At 36.2% G+C, this 23,939-nt stretch overlaps 1 long non-coding RNA gene across 1 annotated transcript in view; it reads right to left on the bottom strand.

The window, feature by feature from the left end:
- LOC146729847 (uncharacterized) overlaps positions 1–23,493 on the bottom strand; it is a 34,281-nt gene extending 10,788 nt beyond the window's left edge. Inside the window, exons 1-2 of the long non-coding RNA XR_014928017.1 lie at positions 23,382–23,493; positions 23,090–23,172 (exon numbers count right to left, since the gene is read on the bottom strand). This is a non-coding gene — a long non-coding RNA (uncharacterized LOC146729847). The remainder of the gene's footprint in view (positions 1–23,089; positions 23,173–23,381) is intronic.
- Positions 23,494–23,939: the final 446 nt, after the last annotated feature.

Here is a 23,939-nt window from a genome sequence, read left to right as displayed (position 1 = left end):
GAGCTGATTAACCTCGATCGAAGCTTCAAATACCTGGTGAAGATCAGTGCCCAAAATGGGCCAAAAGTGTTTGTAATATTCAACGGGCAGACCATCTATTCCCGGAGTTTTGTTGCTAGAGATTAATTTCATTGCATTTGTCAGTTCCTCGTGAGTGATAGGTGCGTCACAATTTTCACGCTTGATACTGTTCAATTGGGGTAGATCCGCCAAGATTACATTTTGGCACTCTGGTGAGACATTGTCTGGAGAGAAAAGATCGCTGTAGAAATCCCATGCTAGTTTTCGCATTCCACTTTGTAGTTCAGTAACTTCGCCGTTCGGTTGTTTTAGCTGCGACATCATTTTCCTATTTCCTTTGTATTTCTCAAGATCAAAGAAAAACGATGTTGGGGCGTCGTTTTCATTTAACATTTTATAGCGTGATCTAATAGCGGCTCCTTTAGATTCTGTCATCATTAATTTTTCAAGAAGTGACTTTGTTTCGTCCAGCTTGTTGCTAAGTGCAGGATTGTTAGCTATTTCCTGTTCAATAGATTTAATTTCATCATTTAATTTGATTTTATTCTGTTTGTATGTATTTGCAAGTCTAGCAGAGTATTGTTTAGTCAGCTGTTGAATTTTAAGTTTACCAATGTCCCACCATACAGATAGAGACTCAAAGCGAGCTTTTTCTCGACGCCATTTTAACCAGTACTCATTTATTATATTACAGTATTCTTGATCCTGGAGGAGGCTGAGATTGAGATGCCATACAGGATTCCGAGTACTCGTGTGATTAAAAGATACAAGTATTTTAACAGGACAGTGATCAGACATATTACAGTGTGGTTGAATTGATGATGATTTGACTCTTGATACAATAGATTTCGAGATATAAAATGTATCAATCCGCGATTTACTCTCATGCCTTGACCACGTGAATTGTTTAGCGGTAGCATGAAGAGTACGCCATGCGTCTGCGAGCTTGAAACGACGGATAATGTGTTGCAAAGATGTTGAAGAGTGAGCATGTGGTTCAGAGCTGTCAGCTCTGTCTACATTAGCATTGAGAGTACAGTTAAAGTCCCCTCCCATTATAATGGGGTCATTATTCAATCTATTAATGAGACTTTTTACGTGTTGAAAAAATTCTACACGTTCTGGGCCATTGGTGGGTGCATAAACATTTATTAAATGAACCGGTAGACCGTTGATATCAACATGAACATGCAATAGTCGTCCTGTGATCACATTGTCAACATTTAAAATAGTGAAATTTCTGTTTGGGTTTAATAATATTGCCACCCCAGCTGAGTGTGTGTTTTCGTGACTAAAAATAATCGGTCCTCTCCAGACAACTTGCCAAGTAGATTCATCGGATTGGATGGTGTGTGTTTCTTGTAGAAAATAAAATGAACTAGGATGATTAATTTTGAGAAACTCGAAAAGTTGGTATCGTTTAAATGCGTCACGACATCCATGGACGTTCCATGTCAGCGCAGATACATCAGCCATGTACGAAACAGAGAACAAGACCAGGAAAAACCAATTCAATATCTTGTACACTTGTTACACACTCAGGCATAACATAGAATAGTTGAAACCCAACTATGAGAACCAGTTTCAAGTTTGATTTTAAAATATTAAACAATGCCTGATATAGGAAAAACACAGATAACGACGTTGTTGTCATGGTGACAATAGCTTGTACACTTGTTACACATTCAGGTGTAACATGGAATGGTTGAAACCCAACTATGAGAACCAGTTTCAAGTTTGATTTTAAAATATTAAAAGATACGTTATATAGACATAGCCCAGATAACGACGTTGTTGCCATGGTGAACATGGTTTGTACACTTGTTACACATTCAGGTGTAACATGGAATAGTTGAAACCCAACTATGAGAACCAGTTTCAAGTTTGATTTTAAAATATTAAACAGTGCCTGATATAGGAAAAACACATATAACGACGTTGTTGTCATGGTGACAATAGCTTGTACACTTGTTACACATTCAGGTGTAACATGGAATAGTTGAAACCCAACTATGAGAACCAGTTTCAAGTTTGATTTTAAAATATTAAAAAATACGTTATATAGACACAGCCCAGATAACGACGTTGTTGCAATGGTGAACATGGTTTGTACACTTGTTACACACTCAGGTGTAACATAGAATAGTTGAAACCCAACTATGAGAACCAGTTTCAATTTTGATTTTAAAATATTAAAAGATGCGTGAGATAGACACAGCCCAGATAACGACGTTGTTGCCATGGTGAACATGGTTTGTACACTTGTTACACACTCGGGTGTAACATAGGATAGTTGAAATTCAACTACGAGAACCAGTTTCAATTTTGATTTTAAAATATTAAAAGATGCGTGAGATAGACACAGCCCAGATAACGACGTTGTTGCCATGGTGAACATGGTTTGTACACTTGTTACACACTCGGGTGTAACATAGGAGAGTTGAAATTCAACTATGAGAACCAGTTTCAATTTTGATTTTAAAATATTAAACGATGCGTGATATAGACACAGCCCAGATAACGACGTTGCTGTCATGGTGACAATAGCTTGTACACTCGTTACACACTCAGGTGTAACATAGAATAGCTGAAAGTCAGCTGTGAAACCAAAAACTGTGTATATAGTATTAAGCAATGAGCAATGTAAAAAATTGCCACAGAGTACAAACATTGCTGCTACGGTGATAGTTGACACACCAGTTCCAATCTTTGATGTAACATAAAAGAGTTCAACATCAACTCCGGAATTAATTTCCAGGCATGGTTTTACATTATTAAACCATGAACAGAGTAGACAATACCCAAAGAGCTCGGACGTTGTTGCTATGGTGAACATAGCTGGCAAAATTATCATACAAATAACGGAGGATAGTTGAATATCGACTGCAAGAGCAATCTGCATGTTTGATTTTATAATATCAACGACTGAGCAGTACAGATTATACCCAAGAAGCATTGTTGCCATAGTGACCATACCTGAAAGACTAGTAGCAGAGCAGAGTTTCATTTCAACTGTGAAAACACTCCCCAAAATCGATTTGATGATTGTGACAAATAAGGATATTAAATAGCACAATGTAGGCAAGAAGACAGATGTTAAAATCTGACAAGCAATGACTATGAAGAACATATATCCAGTTATTGGAACAATAAATAATATAATAAAACTAAGACTCATATATGGATGAATATGAGAACAACAAATAGACCATTGATACGTCACAAGTGGAGAGTCCATTATTATAGTTGATACAATTACTGTTTATCTCTTTTTGACCTTCTACTACAGGTAGTAGAAATACCACGCTTTTTATCGAGGATTTCATTGCTCCGTTTGTTTTCAACTGGTGTTCTTGTGATCCCAATATTTTTAGCGATTCTGCAGGATAGTCGTTGGATGCGGACCTTTTCCTTGGAAGGCAGGTCATTGTTTTTGCGGAAATCAGTTAGCGATCTTATTAGTAAGCGGAGGTCAGGACAAAACTGGCTTGCTTGTTCCATAAGATGTTTTGAGTTGTAGGACTCGTCTAGAAATTTCTGCAAAGAGTCATGTGGAAGTAGAGAAACTTCTAAATCAGCTGCACTCTCCTCCTGGAGAAATTGGGACACATCTGACACGTCAGAAGCGACAGACTCCACATCGTCCATGTCGTGAAAGGGAAAGGATGATGAGGTCTGCTTCCTGTCAAAGACATCAATGGGCGTTGCAGTGACAGCAGCGTAAGAGAGAGGAGAAGCGGAGAGGGTTTGTACCTCTGCCGCACCAGTGGTAGTTGTTGAGCGGTTTGGTTCAGATTCAGTTGAGCGAGTGGTTGTGTCAATTGTTTCAGTGGAATGCGGGTCTGTTTGAATGAGTGACGGTGTGGGTGTATTGTCATTGACACACTCATTTTGAGAGGCATCATTTGCATTAGAAAGGACTGAACGCGTGGCAGATTGTTTGTTTTGAGCTGGTTCAGATGACGTTGTGTCGATCGCTTCGTTCATATTTGTGTCTTTACTTATATTAACGTTTTGTATGGTATCGATTGTGTTGTTTTCACTATCTGTAACATTATCGATTTGCATATCATTTGGGGGAGTGCTATCGTCATGGTTTGGGTTTTGATTTACGTTATTATCGTTTTGAATACCAGTTTGTGGGTTTGTATTGTAAGTGACTGCGGGTGTAGGTACAGGTGTTATAGTCTGAATACAGTTACGTTGAGTGTGGCCTTTTTTGTGGCATTTATAACAAATAATTTCGTCCGTTGACAAATAAATACGATAAGTACGCTCCTCAAAAACGATATTAAGAACACCTTCTAGTTTATCCTGATCGCACAGCATGTATACTTGTCTGCGAAAACTTTTAACATGTCTCAAATTGGGACTTTTGCAGCCTAGTGGGATTGTATTTATTTTGCTCACTACTTTACCATACCGTAAAAGTTGTTCTTGTAGTAGGTAATCGGGTATAAACGGGGGTACACCAGATAGCACGACTTTCGTTGCGGGTTTCACGAGTGGTTGTACAGTAATAAATGTGTGCTCAATTCCACACCCAGATGCACACACAGATTCGGCAGACTCAAGTGAATTAAAGAAAACAATTACGCTGCCATTAGCACGAGAAGCTGCAACAATTTTTTCCGGACCACAAAGCTGTGAGAAAGCCTCAACATATTTTTCAATTTTAACGCCATCCAGTGACATGCATTTAACTCCATGTTTTCGTGTCAACCCGGCAAAGGGGTTGACACGTGCACTCGTCATGGAGGCGGCCATCTTGGCAGGCCTCTTGACGAGTAACACAAACAGAGAAAACTAAAAACAACTGAGAACAAGGCAGATTTTTGCCAAAACAACCAAGAGAAGCACCAACCAAAAACGGGAAGGTTACAAAAAAGGTGCAGTGAAATAAAGTGTAATAACTGACCTATAAAAGGATGAAAAATCGAATTACCAGGAGAGCGACGTGAAGGCGTGTGTATGCTCATTTACATACATACATACATACATACAGACATACAGACAGGGTAACTGCATAGACTCCCTTTTGTGCTTCGCACACGGGAGTCAAACAGCTCTTTGACAAGATAATTTCTAATCATTTAATCCATTAATCATGGACTCAAAAAACATCGTATGTAACTTTACCTATCTGTAATATTGTAATATCGTCACACATCCGTCACACAACCGGATGACTTCATTTTACGATAGTCTGCTAAATTCTATGCGGGAATCCGGACATTATTTGTCATTTGGACATCGTGCAGATGCTAATCTTTAAGTATTTATCTTGTACTTATCAGTTAATTAAATACTTAAACTAGAAATATCTTGTACTTCTTGTGGCTTTTTATTATTATTATTCTCGATTGTTGACGGTTATGTATGTTATTTCTCTGACTTCTTCCTATAAGACTTGTACTCAACAATCTATGATTGAGAGAACGTATGCACAAATGTTTCTAAATCAGTGCTATTGGGATTCAACGTCTGCCTCAGGTGGGGGTTCGGGTTACTCCGACGATGTGTTCATTGATATGTCGATCATTTTTTCGGACAGACAATGGCGTTCTTTGTGAGGCCATTCATTAGTATATCTACCCACATTGTTGTCATCTATATTCATCAAATACGCAAATATGCTAAACATGTTAAAAAAATTCATGTCTTTCTTAATTCACGCAATAAAATCGCGCATGGTGATCTTAAGTCGGATTATAGACGGAAGTAATGAAAAACGAGCAGGAAGTAGACGGTACGATATTCAGTTGCACCGTGTTTACATTTGCGTTGATGTATAGGGCGTACTATTTATATATATACCTGTGAGCATTGCGGAGTTGTGCAATGTCTTTGGAATCGCAATTGAGAGAATCCGGTAATGTTGCACCCAGGATTTATGATAGTTCGCTTCAGTTCAATTTTTTCACTAAAATCACTAAATCAAATGTCAATTTTTTGAAATAAAATATATGAAAGTACAGAAATCCAGTCATATTAAAAATAGTAGGTAACATGAAATTGAGACAGAACCCAAGGTATGTAGAAACAAATGAAAAAATGTTCCCCGACAAAATGTCCGGTTTGAATTTCTCATTGGGAGGGAGTTCCCTCACCCGCTCTGTGCTACAATGACGCAATCGCATAATAAAATATATAGAAAAAGCCATATAATCTGTATTTTGGTCGGAAGCTCCTTAAGGTAAATCTAAAAAGCCCATAAACATCTCTTATGACATTGTCTCCCCGTTTCAATCTAGATTTAATTAGCTACACGCACAAGTGTGAACACATGGACTGGGACTTCATATTCCCCACGTTATTATATTTTGACGTGTACAGCACACCTTGTGCAACTTAATAAAAGTAAGGCGTCTTTACGCGTATTGACCCACCTCATTGTATTCTCCCCACGCGCAATAATTATTTAAGTCGTACGGAGGGTGAATTTGATAATGTTATGATTTGATTAACCAAAACGAATGAAACCATTGAAGCAACAAGAAAGTCATTAAACGGACGTGAAATTATTGATAATTTGTAAATGTAACATATAGGTATTAATTAAAGAAATCCATTACTGAAATGCATCGGGCATTTAATACTGGCTGATTAAACGTATTCGTTTGTATTGCATGAGCCCGTTAGAATATATATGCACAGATATGAATATCATGTGACTGAACTAGGATAGATAAATGTAGTTAGAAAAGTATTAACGTAACAGGATAGTATTTTTTCTAGGAAATCCTAGCGAAATGGCAATAAATGTAAATTGACGAATAGTGACCAAAACCTATTAAATTCATACAATTTTAGAAAGCATTTGACCTGATATTTTGGAAAATAATGCTCGGTGAGAAGCATTACAATGTTGCTGTTTGATTTATCTGGGTTTTTAGAAAGTAACCTTCAAAGGTTAATTTTAATTTTCTAAAAGGTCTTCAGATAAATGGTTGTGACGGCACAAAAACCATAAAGCAAACACAATCTGCTTATTACCATCAATTCTATCCTGGTACCTTAAATAATAATAGTCCACCGAAAAAATAAATATCTAAATAAAAAGGAACACGTTATGCCAGATGTATAGTGGTCTTATTATACACCAGCATATGTACCATAGTAGTTTACATTTTGTATGCATCAATTCAAATAGTAATAAATTATAATCCAGTGTATCCATAGAGTATATTTTGTCGATAAATAAAACGTCGATTTAGTAATTGTAGTTGACGGCCAAACAAAAATTGCAAAATTATACCAATATATACCATTATTGAGAATGGTTTTAGCCGTCTACATTTACAACACGTGACAAGTTCGTAAATATATACAGTACCCATAAATCAAATTAGGAAAATACAAGCATTGTATTTTTATTTATTGTAACGTGAGATTTTGGAACTTGAATACAAATTGACGTGAGGTGGTGATATGTTAAAGCTAATATTTACGAGTGTGGCCCTAAGAAACTGGCACGACTGGCCATGTCTGACTAAAGATATTTTAACACTAAGTTGAAAAGGGAACATGTATTTAGCACGGCTCAAATTTCAACATGGAGATCGAACCACTAATGGTATTTCAATCAACGGATTGTCTGTGTCATTTTAAGTTAACGCGGCCTTGTCGTGAACTTGATATAGGTAAATTGCGACGAAAACATGAATGGACGATACTGTGAACGCCTTGAACATTCTCGTCTTTCGAGTTATTACTGTGAAATTAACTATCAGCTGATTCATACAGTTATTTGAGCTTTTTTCGTAGCATGTTGACACTGTCTTTTATCTTTGCTTTAGCATGATGTTATTCCTGTCATATCACTTCGCAGTTATTTAGCCCGAATACTTCCGTCTTCGTAATCTTTTAATTACCACGCGTCTCAATTGTTTTTGTTCAATTTCCGAGGCCTGGAAAGCTGCTACCTTTAGTAGAGAATCGGATTTATTTCACTCAATCATTGACCGAAAGCTTTCTGATGATAGTTATATCGGACAAAATACAAAAAGTCTACCGTAACGATACTTCTATCGCTATAATTATGAGGTAAGATTACGATAAATTGTGGCCTGAACAATTGAACAGCGTGCGACTGAAAGCGTCACAGTCGCAGCGCCTCGTCGCGTTCGATATTGGTCTCGTATAAAACGCGTTTTAAAATAAAATGTTTGTTTACACGAAATGTTAATGCACGACAATTGTGACGTTTAAACGAAGCTGTAAGAAATATAATGTTATTATGACTCATTCACGATTATGTACCGAATAGAATATATAGGCATATAATAACAAATGTAACTAACGAGTTGCCATGCCAACATATCAACGTTTCAGTGATGTATACAGCAAGTTGTATCAGCATAGAACTACCATGGATACGTGAATCGACACATACGATTTGCATACTATCTTATTTATTCTGTTTACTGCACCGATTACAAATGTTTCCTGGCCATAGCTATAATCACTCGGCAGTTATCACAAAAAAATACAGACAATGATGTGCAATTTTAAGTTTTATTCCGTCTCTGTCATTACTGTAAAGATATTCTTGGAACAGAGTACATATTCGCTTGTCGCTGTGTACTCTCTCTCTTTCTTAGTCTTACTTCAATCAAGCAAGACTGGTGGAAATATTTAAATTGCTAAGTGGGCAACACGCATACGTCGACATCAACCCCCATTCACCCAGACAACCATTCACAAAATGCGAAAAGAGAATAATTCCAAACGAACGACTACCTGAAGCTAAAATATCACGTTTCTTTGTGTTACATGATTGGTATCCGGTTTCAAGCAAACACGGAGAATGATAGGGTAGTTGTCAATTTCACAACATGGAATTTTGAAAGGAAATCATGCATATTTTCCCCAGTGTCCGATTCACGATGAAATGAGACATACCTAGCCTCCTATTAGAAAATACGACTATGTCCGGCGTATTCATTCGTTAGTTTTTACAAAGTTCGCCAAAAGCGTGATGAAAAAAATAATGTCAACTGGATTCGAGTGGAACCAACCTAAACACAACTACAAAAGACATCTTTCTTCTGTAACGTATTCAATAAAGGCGATAAACTGAATAGAGAAAGACACAAATGGTCACTTTTAGTTTCACATTACACCAACACGCACACGTTCATTGTATTCGATTTTTAAATTAAAATCATACAGTTGAACAAATAATCACGTGTCCCTAAATAAAATGCCATTACTATATCATTTTAATAGCATACCAACAGTGTATATTAATTAATAATAAGTCTGCCAGTAGAGCAATAACGTAGACAACGTACACGAATGGACCTTCCATCAACCGAAGAAAATCGATACATTGCCCTTAAGATCGAATTGAATGCATCATGTCGCTTACAATTGTCAGTTTCACGAAACCGTTTACTGTGGTTGTATATCATTGGTCATATCACGCAATAGAATGTGCATAATAGGGTGTAGATGGGGAAATAGTGTCTATATATCAAGCGATCTGCTTAATATCTTGGAACTCATATTTCATTCGTTCATGACGTCATTGTCAATTGTCTTCATATCTCATTATTTACTACACATAGGCTGGCAATCTCAAAAGAAAATGTTATTTCTGGTATCAATTGAATAAATCTAGTAATTTACGATTTTCATTACCCTTCGACGTAATTAATTCAAAAAAAAACATACATCATATTTATTGTATGTTATCGGTGCGCGCTGAAATGTGCGGAACAATTAATCACATGAACATTTAAATACCATTGACGCCACGGGAAAACAGCGACAACGAATTGACTTACATGTTGTATGTAGATAGTGAACGTCTTATCGTATTGACAGTAAACTATGCAGTGGAAATAAAGAGAATTATTTGTGGGTATACATCAGTGATAAAAAGTGCCAAACAAGGTGCCTTTTAAGAAACGGTTAAACTATACACTTGATGTTGGTAGAAAATGAAGATTGGATCGTTCGATGCAATGGATACGTCAACTATTTGGGTGGAGATATGTTTTGGGGTTATGATTGTCTATGGACAGAAACAGTGGAGATTAACGCGTGAAAAACATATTGAAAAATTGCACACTGTTGAATCAAATTGTAAACGAATAGAATCGAAGTCAAACCAAAATTAAATTATATTTATATTTTTGTTTCGAATTGTAATATACGTTGCGAAGTCATGATGGCATCTATGGTTACCTAGTGAAAATTTTACTGATATTCGACGTTCCAGCAATCGATGCATATAAATGTTGCTCGGTTAAACTGGCGGTGGTTGAGATAAAATCATTAACGTGATGTGTGCAATCATAGCATTACAATTATAGATTATTGATTTACAATACCTGATGTACTATTGCTGTATAGTCTATATTCATATTCAAGTCAGTCGCATTTTATTGAGCAATCCCGCAACACAAGTACATACTCTATGTGAAGAGAACAGCTGAGCAAAAAACTGCATTTGACTATGATCTTTTCAAGTCTACAAGCCATGCAATAGAAAGGACCAAGAATAAAACTGAACAAATTATGCACGGCAGAAAAACTCACTTGCAAGATGGCATCATACTTTTTCAATATCAAATCTTTTGCTGTTTGTGTCAAATCAAGCGGATGTCGCAAATGCTTACATCGTGGCATTTATAATTTCAAATTTACGTTTTGCGATTTGTCCCTTGAGATATTTATATACTGAAATATTCTTTGTTCAAACCCTATTGAACGAACAGTTCTTTCTTGGAAAACATAAGCATACATATAAACATGATATGAGAGGACACCTCTAATGATTTCTAATGATTAGGTTCACAGGGTGCCGTAAGGTGATGATTATTAAACAGCTCTTCATCCAGGTGATAAAACAATCGTTCGAGTGTGGAAACATATATTTTGGGTTAAATCTCTATTATCGAATATGTAAGTAATAACTTAAACTAATTCAAACCTTCCACTAATTTATGACACAGATGACTCTCTTAGGAAATTATATGCCAAGTCTATTTCGATTCTGACTTGACCTATATGAATATTACGTGAAGTATGTATAGTAAAGGTTGTAGAAAGAAGATGTATGCCTTCCACCAATCGCATAGTGACAAACAACATTTTGCAATCTAGTGAGTTTAAAAAACTATCATTAAATTATCCCCTGTGCTGTTCTAGTTCAACTCTTCACAAATAATAAAACAACTTAACATAGTACATGTACTTGTAATAAGTCACTTCAATCGAATGAAGATAAGGAGATACAACAAAAGCAAAGCTTAAAATAAGAAGCTGTTACATGTCCTATACTATATGCTAATTGTTATCTGTATTTATGTGATAATTGTACTTACGTATTTGATGGTTGACTGTAACAACGTAACAATTTGGATCATTTGACAATTTCCTTTTTTGTCAGTTCACACAACATGAATCAACAATATAACTGTACTAGTCTTTCGGAATTGTTTGTCTGTGGGTTGTTTCGTATTCTCTCCTCCACAAATCACGAATACGGTTACCGATTGGGTATGATGTCATTACTAATTTTTATTGTCGTGCATTCTAAGAAACTTAGTTTAACCTGATATTAAAGTAATACTGATTTGACCATCTGTAGTGTATATATGTTTTCACATGTCTGCGTAAGATTATGTTTCAACGTCCCCTTAGTAACAAGGTTACTCATAGCCAGTATGAGACGGCCAATTCATTAACACGGTGTTTCACCATGCATTAAACTAGTTTCGTCATGTTTATTTTTTTCTGTTAGTGTTGATCCGTCGAATCAAAATGAGAAAAGATACTCTACTGCCCAAGGCAATTATCGAAAAGAAAACATTTCATACAAATGCTACTCAACATCTGGTAATTACATGTCACATGAAATGATTTTCGGCTATTTTAAAATTATTAGCTGTCATATGTACCGACACTCATAACGACATCGTTATTGTATAACTAGACGTAGTCGGGAATTTACGTCAATACGGATTTAGTTCAGGATTGGAAGAAGTAATTCAGTTGTATTATATGATGTATGTTATTTTATTCTGCATATGTTGTAGTGGCTAATCGCAAAATTCATTCAATTCTGAGCAACTACTTTTACAAATTCTGAAATTATACTTCAAATGCACAGATTTTTTCATACGTGTGTTATTGCAGATCTTGCACTCGGCAGATGACGTGCTTACACAATGATAAATGAGAGATCGACTTAGCCGTGGTTTGTTGGGTTCTTTGTCATACCGCTCGAGTTGACATCATTTTGTCAGAATGCCAGCTACTATAATGGGCCACCTGGCTATTTAACGCTGGGATACATCACCCCTGGATTATGGTTGTGGTGAGAAAATCGTAGATATTGTTTGTGTCACGCAGAAACCCACATGATGTAATAAACAGTCTGTTTATGAAGGCGGAGTAATTAAACTTAGACAGGTGAGAGAGCAGTTGTGTAGTTTTAAATGAGGAAAACAAACTACTAAATATTTCAAATGAGTTATGCTGTACTATGTTTTAGTAAATTAACTTCTTCTAATGCCAGCACACATTCAGAGTCACACTAGGATCTAATAAACTTAAGGTTTAAAAAAGACCATATAATATCATAGAAAAGTTAAATGTTGTAATTGTCAATTTCATTAAGTGATATCTACAAATTGAATTGTTGATATATGTCCATGTTATCTACTTGAACATTCTCCTGTGGCGTCAAAATCAAGAGGTCTGATTCTTCATTTCGACACAATGTTTTCTCAATGAAAACTTTATTTAAGAAAGGCGCAATATTGACGAATGATTTCCCACACTAGGAGTGCGTCCATCTAGTAGCTGATTATTGTTATTTGAAGTTAGTAGCAGATGTTCCCACCAAACTACGGAAATTATAGCTTGAAGTTTCATGGGTTCGGTATTATTTACCTTGATTGTTGAAATGATCGCCCGGTGGTTATTACGTTCAGTATTTAATACTCTAGGGAATAATATAATTAGGATTTCATATTCCATTACGTCCTATTGTGTAAGTCATAATCGACACACACCAACCTTATGGTAATGTGTAATCACGTAGTGAACATATTAAAGTTATCAAAGAGAACTGTAATATAAATGTAATTGCGTTGCTATATATATGTGGCGGTCACTCATCGCAGTAGGTACTGGACGAAATTAAAAAACAAAAACAACTTAGTGATAAAAAAAAGCTTTTTTATATAACATTATATAAAGGATATTAAAAATGACCTAAACATTAGATACAAGCACATATCAAGTTGATCTATGAACTCGTAGTGTTGCGAATATGACGTAGAGGGCAAAAACTAAAATCACTCATGGAATGCACCAGTATCATTAATTCCGTATGTGTCAATCAATCAACCAAAGCATTGACGTAATACATTGTGGAGGTATTCATTAAGAAATGCGTTGATGAATAAATTTCATCTATAATGAGTATTGTTCAGTAAGCTTTGATTGTACTAAGGCATCTGTCAATCTACTGATTCAAGATGAAAACTTGATTATTTCCAACTAACACTACCTCCTCAATCAACACTACCTCCTCCATCAACCCACTGGCCCCCACCCCATCTACCCACTGGCCTCCCACACAGACACATTAGGTTGCGCTATACTTTGCATGTTTGTTTGTTTATACATCAGTTTGGATATGAATGATATATCATATAAGTTTGTGTAAATAAATCTAAAGAGCAGACTTTCACTAACATTTGTGTCTGTGTCTTGTTTGCCTGCGGAGATGTGAATATGCCGCTTGATTGCTTTCATATATTTTCAGTGCATTTCTGTAGTTTCCCGAGAGCGAAAATCTTAATAAAGCTACCAAGGAAGTTAAATATAGCACAGACGCAAACGCATAATATAATTGCTTCTGCAGTGTGAGAGTTATTTGCCGATGTACTTAGATTTTGATATTGTGACGATGCCTCATATAGTCACGTGATTGCATTTACCTTGCACTGACTACAGTGATGAAAGTGGCAATTCGTATTTATTAATAAATATTATTGAATTGATATTCTTGAACTAATTGCCAAATAATTAATGGCTATATTCTGGGTTAGTATGATTACATGAACAATCAGGAAACGGTATTTTTACTGAACCAGATAAAATGCATTTTATTTAAACGTATAAAAAACAACTATAAATTACAAACCATGTTTACGTATACACAGTGGTATCACTTTTAAATACAGCATTTTATTATACTTCGTCATGTTCCCTGTCTTTTATTATTAAGCAAATATTTCGTCCTAAAACATCACGTCTACATTTTAGCTGGGCAACACGTTCCGCAAAGCACTGTAGTATGGATCGTAGATGGGTCAGTGCATATATACGTGTTTAATGTCAAAGGTTAAAAGTGCTCATTAATATAAGTAGGCCATCTTCTGGACAATTCAATTACGTTGTCGGTTCCGTTGACACATATCTCAACCCATTCATGTGTGGGTAACATTTAAATGAATGGTTTCATCACCAGTTTTCTCTTTTTTTGAAGAGATAAACCTCCATCATTGAAGTGCTTAATTCCGATGTATTAAATTTCTGTAATGACTCCATCGCCTCCTTTACCAGACATGTGAAGTGACTGTTCATCTACCCTTTAAGAACAGGGACTTGGAAATATATTCATCGTGTTCAACCAGGAATGAAAGTGTGCCAATTGGCACGTTTCTCTGGTTCTCTTCGCGATTATAACGTACACCGTAAGTAAGTGTAAAGGAACATTTCACTGTCGTGTGATTAAGCTAGCTGTACAGTCGTCACTGATAACGATAACGAATACAATGACAAACATCATTTCAATAGAACACATGGAGTCACGAATATATACCAGTGAAGAATCGTTCTTTCACAAAGTATATCATCATGTATAGTGAATTTATTATTATTATAAAACGAATGTGTTTGCCTCGGCACCAACTGATTGAACTAAGTTTCCTAGGAAACGACCTCAGACGCAACCGGAGTCACCAATATGAAATCGATTGTGATTTTGTACCCAGACCGTCTAGCCAAGTAATTGCTGAGGATATTTATCTGAATAGTCGCTAACAAAAGTAAAAGCAGATAAGCAGACATTTCGACAAATCACACGATAAGACTATTTTATACGCAGAATAGGTAAGATAGAACTCATTTGAAACAAAATTATCTCATTTCAATACAAACATATATGGGATAAAAACACAATATTTCCTCACATTGGTCTAAATTCTAATTATGGATCAAATGTCGTTAAACACTGGTTAAAATGTCGAGACTTCACATAGTTACTAGGCACGGCTCACAATGAGATGCAGCCTAGGAACATTTTGAGGGAAAATTGTTGTCATCAAGAAGAACACATTAGTGATTTGTTTATGTCAATTATCACGAGTTCACACATGGTTTGCGCATATTTTACGCACTCCCGCATTGGCACGACGAATTCGGAAGTGAGCTGTTCGTGAACTATTCGTGGCAGTTTGTGACAGTCGTGGCACGGCGCGAACTGCCACGCACTCATTCTCCTTCCCAGAGTTCTTTGCGGTTAGATCACCAAAAGTATCTCTGCCACCACATACCGCCATTTTGTGGTGAAACACCACAAGACTTTTACTACGCGTATCATTTGCGTATTTCTGTTATTAGAGTGTTCTCGTGTTGATTTATTCCTACTGGAAAACAAGTTTTAAAATATTTTATCGATTGCTGATAACGATTTTTTCGTAAATGCACTGTCAAGGATGAAATAGTTATAATTTAGAAAAGAAAATAATTTCATCGCGGAATAACGGTTACTAAAGTGTTACTCGGTTCATCAAACTGACCGTCCTGTCAATTGCCAAACAAAGGAATATAAAGAAACGATTGCACTTAGGGGTATTTACGGCTAAATCGTTCTACTGTCACACCGTTTATGCTACAGAAAGAAGAAAAAAAGCTTCTAACTTTGAAAACGGCCAGTATATGCAAACAACGCGTACACATTCGTCGGGTTCGAAAATCGAACACCTGCATGGCAATGTTTTGGTGAGCGTCTTTGAAAGTAGTACCACTGTGACGCATCGACCAATCAACGACAAGCATAAGATCGCGTGGTGGCAGAGATATATTCGTAATAGAACTCTGCCTGGGAGATTGCCACGCACTGGCACGCATCCTCCCGCATCGTCCCAACGAGTTCACGAACAGTTGGCGCATAGTTCACGTGAGCAAAATTTCGAACATTTCAAAATTCTATCCCGAAATGGTGCGCAGTCACGACGGGTTTACGCACAATTCACGCCAGTTTACGACTGGTTTGCGTAAGAGGCAAAGCGACGATTACATTACAAGATGATGGTGAATTCAGTCATATATATGTCACTACATGGACTATGTCTGTACCAGGGACGATTCTGAAGAGAAGAGAGTAAGGGGATTATGTCTGTAAGCAGCAAATTATATGCTCGTTTTTTCATAACGCGGATAATCACTGCCACTTCGCGCGCGCTCACCGCAGCAACACGCATGGTCGCTGTTACTTTATCAGTTTGTCATCTTTATTGTCATTTACTTTTTCTGAGTTAATATCCAAATAAGTATACGATTATGCAATAAAGATTATTATTATTACATGCATGGTCAACCTGAAGACTCGCAGGATTACTGTTAGGACGCGGATATTTACCGTTACGGCGCACGCATTCACTGTTATGAAGAGCATAGTCACCTTCACAATGCGCCAGGTCACCGTCAGGACGATTACGGTACTATCAAGACGCACGATCAGTTCACGACAAACACGGTTACACGACGCGCACGGTACCCGACGCACTGCGCATGTTCACCACCACAATGAGCACGGTAACCGTAACGACGCGTGGGATAACCGTCGGGACGCGCACCCTGTCTGCGCGTGTGCAGCAGGAACTGTGCTGTGAAGTGGTTGTCAATCAATCGAGATAGGCGTATCGTATAATTATAGCCAATCCAGTTGTCTCAATTAGATTTGAATAAAAAGTTAAAACAAATTGGCTGTAAAATCTATAAAATATGGAAACACAGACAAATATTAGGGAATAATATATCATTGCACTTGGTTGTCGCTCTTACAGGTTTCTACGTAGTGCAACCTGCCATTTTATTTTGTAGCTATTCGTGTTAGTCACATATAATTCTATCTATCACATCACGTCTTGACCAGTAAATGCTTGATTGGTAATTATGCCAAACCATGAATAAAGTACAGTAGGTACGCATGAGACGTTGTCACGCGAGGCGTGACCAAACTTACAACGAGTCTGCCGATTTACCTGAAATCAAATGGAATATCATACACTCTAGATACGTAGCCGCAAATAATTCACTGCCTTGACATATGTCCCAGATGAATTTCAGTACTAATACTGATTCTGAACGTGAACCAAATTATCATGGCACATTACTTCCGACTAAATGGCACCTTCAATGTGGGTAACAACACTTCAATCAGGACGGCAATCGATTAACACATTAGTAATTCTTACTCGTTTCCCTGTTTAGTTAACAGACTAGTTACGATTATGTGATGAATATAAGGTAACGGGATTACTGAGATATCAATACGTTACCATCTCGTCATCAAAACCCTCAATAAAGATCGATGCATTAGGGATTTATGGAATTATTTTGGTAATATAAAATCATTTGTTTGCTTAGTAAAATTGCGATTATCATAACGTTCTCTTGTCTTTCCTATCTACGATAACGTTCTCTTGTCTTTCCTATCTACGATAACGTTTGGTGACAGGTTTCTTAAAGGAGTGTGGGATTGAGTGGGACGATTTATTTTAAACCGTAATGGTATTACGATTACAATCTCCAACAATCGTAAGAATTAACTTTTATCTACACCTAGACTACTGTTTATTCTGGAGAAGGTAAGATCAGAATCGACGTTACCGAAAAAAAATGATTCCTGATAATGCACACATTTGAAAGAACCCCACGAGAATTGGGAGAAGGTTTTAGTATCGTGTTCAGCGTGTTAGTGTAGAAGCAAAGAACCCTGGAGGGAATTCATTACACTGGTTATATGTATTAAATACGATTCATGTAGCGAACAGTCGTGACAATAGTTTAGAATTGCTCAATTAACGACCCATTACTACGTGCGTAGTTACTATGAATTACTACTTATTCATGGCATCAAAACCACTTTTCCATCTTTCCTGTGAGCCACAGATGCCACAATAACCCTTGTAAATACTGACTGAAACAGGCAGAAGAGTCGGTTTCTGTTTATTAGGTTATCATATGCTATGAATTAATCGATGGGTCACATTTATTGTGCAAAAACAACACACATTCGCTATATTTACAATTCCAAATGTTAAGTTGTGTGGTGTGCAACTCAATAAATACGTTTAATTGAAAAAATTTAAAGTGTTAACAAAATTTCTGGCTACATTGAAAGTTCTAACTACCTAATGAGGAAATTGTGCTCACCGTTTACAACTAGAATTCAATATATGATCACCATCGCCGATTTAAAGGTGAAAGGTTTTTTTCACGCCAATTTTACAAAGTTTTGTTCCCCTACCCTTGTTTAAAAAAAAAACAGACAAAAATGATGATAACTTAAGCATTCGCTAGATTTCGAAATTCACTCATGATATATATCTGTATCTGCAAAAGCAAAAGCTACACACAACTTCTGAACCAGTAATCGCATATGGACACGTACATATAATTGAACATATCGAAACTCGACACATTGTTTTAATTGCACGCCAGACGCTACACGTGACCAATACTAGATCAACGATGTTTATTATACAATTAGCTATGCCGGAAATTAAATTTTCATTTCCGATCACATGTGTACACTCAATCATGGAAAGCAAATGCGTTTTATTGGTGATCATACGTGCGCAATGCACGAACTGAACGAGACAAGAACGACCAGTGCATAAACACTTAATCAGTGATTACATCTCAAGTATTTTTTTCGTTGTTTCTTTTTTATTCTTCGCGAATTCGTGGAATGTGTTGAGTTTAAGTAAAGCGAGTGTTTGGAACAACGAGCGTCACAATCGATTGATTTTGAGAACGTAATGCTGGATAATCAATATTTGTAACTAAGTATACATCTACATTAATTTTAACACAAGGGTTCGAACAATTATATTTCAATGGAGATTCTTATCAGATTTACCTACTCGTTTATATCTGATTTATCGTAAGGAGTGCGACAGGAGCATCAAACTGAGAACCCTCGCTCGGCCTTATCAAAAACAGTGTAATATTTCTCTCTTGTCAACGATACTAATGCTGTAACAACAGCTGACGAGGTTAATAAAGATGCGTGCAAAGCGAGAATTTAAACTGGGTTTCACTTAATCAAACTTGACATGTCACGAAATTTTACTCTCTAGTGGTGTATAATTGACATAATATTAGGTATGTACAGTTACATGGCAGGGTGATATGGAATTCACTGCATGCAAACTGTGACGGACATTTGACGCCTAAGGTGTGTATGCCTATGAATATGTGATATTTCAATGCAGACAATATAGACTTCGCCCTTCTACTGAGTTTGTCACTCATATTTATTTTTCTCCAGGCACCCAGGCTATTGAAAAACCCGACAACTCAATGCACATCCTCAGTCACGATCTGTATTAGTCGCACAAATTACGCAATTAGTCCTATTCTGAAATATTGCATTGATTGGCTGGATGTCCTATATAGCACAAGAACTTACTGAACCTAGAATCAGTTAGGGTGTACAATATCTAATTTGGTGTGGTTCAAACATATCCCTATATTGCTGCAAGATATCTTCCTCTAATGACACAATTTCCATCACTTTATTATAAACTCACTTCAATTTAAACCCTAACCTTTTTAACTCTGAACTTTGTTAGTGAGCATGTTTCCTTCTCTGTGTAAGATGAAAAATACGTTCATCAAGCATCTCTTGGAAACTTAGTGCGACAATATAGAAGGGACACTTAACTTAATACATCAAAACCGATTTTTAAATATTGTATCTTTATGGGTTTCGCTATGATTGATGGCAGTTTGACAGCATTGCATTATGTGACTATATGACTTATTCATTTAAACATCAGATTAATTCTCAGTCCAATCATTGGAGTCGCTAAGGTGCAGGTGTTATGTAATCTATATGTGATTGTCAGAACTGTATATAATATTATTTTCTTTTACTTAAAAAACTATATTATGTACCTATATAGCATCACGTAATGTTATCTCGTGACAATTTATTTTAAGAAATTCGATATTCTAATACTCATAATTCCTTTTTATAATATTTTGTATATACATATTCTGTGGTAGATAATTACATGAACACAACATAACTAACGACTTACATAACATGACATATTGAAAACATAGAAATGGGTGGGGGGTGCTATATGACATATTTGTATTAGTGTTTAATAATACGATAGAGTATATAATTAATTATACCTCGCAGAAAAATACAATTGAATACTGATTATGGAATAAGATTTTCCGCGCAATACATTATTAGTGTTAAAAAACAAAATAAATATTTTCACGTTAAAAGAACGAGCATATAATTTCTCTAATCCATATTTATAGCTTTCATTTGCATTCGATATTCTTGTTAATGTTTAAAGATAAGGGAACTGAAAATGTAATTAAAAGTTATACATATCATCGATCTGTTGGCGGAGATAACAGTCTGGTGGCGTTGCTTAGTGATCGGAAAGTGTAAAATGTTATGTAGTATTTGGTGCTTTCGGCTATTAAAATGTCTATAATATTTTTACGTGAATTCGCTCACCGAAAAATTCCCACACTCAGCGGAAATGGGTTATCTCTTGCTGTACAGTATTATGTTAATAAACTTAGGGTACCAATAATTACTTCTCACTTTACTAATTAAACTCCAATTGAATATATTGTGTTACGTCAAAGCACAATAATAACGACTTTTATATCTGAATATATGTCACCCTGGTAACAGTGCTTTCTGCGAAACACCTTCTCTAAATAAAATATGATTTCAAAACGTATGGTCATATTGACTATAATAATATCAATTATCATTCAATCATCAAATAAATGGTCAGCACTAGACATGAGCATCATTATCTTGATTTCAACTAAGTTATTATCCACTTTCTATTTCATTGATTTAATTTCAATATTTTGGTCAATATCTTATTTTATTGCCCATAATCTTTCTATTTATTGCTTTCACATCGCTGTTCCGCACATCTTTTTATCCCCATAAATTCTACAGTCGTCGTGTATAGCGTCGTGTATATGCATGGGTCGCATGGGACCCATATCGCGCGCGACACGACGGTTGTAGCTATTCAACCTGTCATCGTTTCCAAAGTACATACTCACATCAAATTTCAGATTTACATGTGATCGATATTATGATGAATGTAATTGGAAAGATTGAATTACACAATATTATCAGGAGATCATCGCGTGGCAACAAATGTGTATTTATTGTAGCTATTAATTAAACAATTTATTGTACCATAGCATCCATTGTGTTGCACTGGTGATTCATTATACTTGCTTCAGTGAAATAAACGGGAATATCTGGGTTATGTGTGCGTTGTTTTGATGTTTCTATGACCAGCAGAAACACCACAAATAATACATTTACAGTATGTGACGATCTGTCTAGTTACACTTGGCGCAGCTTTCCACAATATTCTGCGCCATTTACAATAAAGAAACAGAAAACGTATTTTATTTAAAATAAAATTCAAAAATCTGACAATGTAAATGATGACATTCGTCGTAAAAGCCATATTCATTAGGTAGCAACTTAATATAAATCGTGGATGACTGATTTTTTCCATCAATTGCAGTTTGTATGGGTAATATAGCGTCTTGGTTTCGGGGTCCATGCGTTAACTAAAAGTCTGGAAAATTGTAATCACATTATGTGAAGGTAATATGAGTAATTAGTCTTAGCTGGAAAAGCTTTCACGGGTAGCGGAACTAGTCATCTAGTTTGCAATAATTATAAATCTCCTATATTCTTCCTGATTTCTGATCGAGATAATGTGGAGGTTGTTGAATGAGGGAGTTTCACCCGTCATATATCCAAATGCGTGTATTTTCGACAATCATGTTAAATAGTGCCTTTATTGGCAATTCAGTTAACTGAATGCAGTTTTACTGTCAAGGTATAATATTTGGCACATATGAGAACAAATATGATTGACAACGTGCTTATATTGTCAACACAAAAAACTGTTTCATGAAATCATGTACACAACATTGAGGACACAGGTTTGGGTTTGTATGTCATAGAATACATGCCACTCCTATGCAATCATGATATAGACACGTCATTACAATACAAGATGTATGATACACATTTAAACACGGTTATAAAGCGGCACTAAGTGACCACTCAATGCATCTTACTTAGAACGCGTTCCACAGTCAAGAGTTTGTGTTTAAACTTCATTCTATTTCAGTTTTGTGTATTTCGAGTATGAACAGACAATTAAACTGATTTTATGTAAACACTCACACTCGTTTCTAATAAGTGCGGTTCTTACTTCAAGTTTGTAAGTTGTTATATTTGTTTAATGACACGTATTTGCAATCATATGCGATACGTGTAGCCGCTAGAGGCACAGCAATACTTGTATGTACTTTCAAAAATAACATATTAATTTGGTAGTTGACAGAGAATTGTCCGTTTTATATATCGTGATTTTAGGAATAAAAGTGAAATATATGTTCGTGTTTTGGAATATCGTTTCGCGGACTGTCGATTTTATAAATTAGACTGTGATGTTTACTCTGTAGCCTATACGTGATCAGCTTACAGAGCACCAGCAGGTTCATATTAACCGTATATGAGCTCCGCCAGTTAGTCTGGTACAAATTCTATTATGCGTATATTGTTCAGCGAACGTTTCATTTAATATTTTTTTCAAATATTGAACTACGATTGGCGCACGAATATATGATGTTTACGACACGTCGATGTTTACGAGCACACCCAATGTTTCATACAATAGTTAGTAAAATACATCGTGCAGTCAAAATAAAAGACACTCACCTGGGTAAGTATATTGATAGGTGGATATATGATGAATTTGAGTAAGTCTAAGAGTAGTGTACCACGTGTCGATGATAGACAAACTGTGAAGACAAAAAATGAAATTCATAAGCTGATTGGTATCGTGGATTAGATATGACGAGTGTTGTACGACATGTGGAAATATTGTGCAGTGCCAATGTACCATCTGTCAGTCAGTCCACATCAGAATAAAACAGTCAACGTTATCCACTGTTCTCTCACATGTATGTCATTACGACGATACGCAGGCGAACACTAAAGCACAACTTACTGAAACCAGATACTGCATCAAGTACGAATTAATGCAGCGCAGAAAAAAATATGTTTACTCATTTGAGTGGAACTTTGCAGACGCAGGTTTCCTCGCTACTGATAACAAGCGTTGCTGCCAGATAAGTACATTCCATACACGACCTGTGGCGACGCTATTTATATGCTTATTAAGTAAACAGTACACGTTGCTAAGGCGATATCCGAACATACCAACCAGTGTTCGGATGAGTTGATAAATGTTTTGGCGGAACAGTAAATTCAATTGATATCGATGTTTTTTTCAATTATCCCACTATTTTAAGATGAAATGATTACAAGCTAACCTGTGATATATTCACTAATCCAGAGCTGCTCCGATTTTCAATTCATTCCAGACAGATTTGGATTAAACTCTCCAAGCACCATGTTCTCATTAAATATTCGTAATTGGTGTCCTATTGGCTGACACCTTGTGATTAATAACACCTCCGCGGAATGGCGCGAGAGGGCTCTATTTGACAATATAGTCCCAGCTCTTTTCTGAAATGGACAGAATACTGAAAGAGCTAACTAAATC

This window comes from Saccoglossus kowalevskii, chromosome 21 (genome assembly GCF_978046115.1).
Source record: "Saccoglossus kowalevskii chromosome 21, keSacKowa6.1, whole genome shotgun sequence".
Lineage (NCBI taxonomy): Eukaryota > Metazoa > Hemichordata > Enteropneusta > Harrimaniidae > Saccoglossus > Saccoglossus kowalevskii.
Note: the sequence above shows the minus strand (reverse complement) of the source record. Positions and strands in the feature narration are given on the sequence as shown.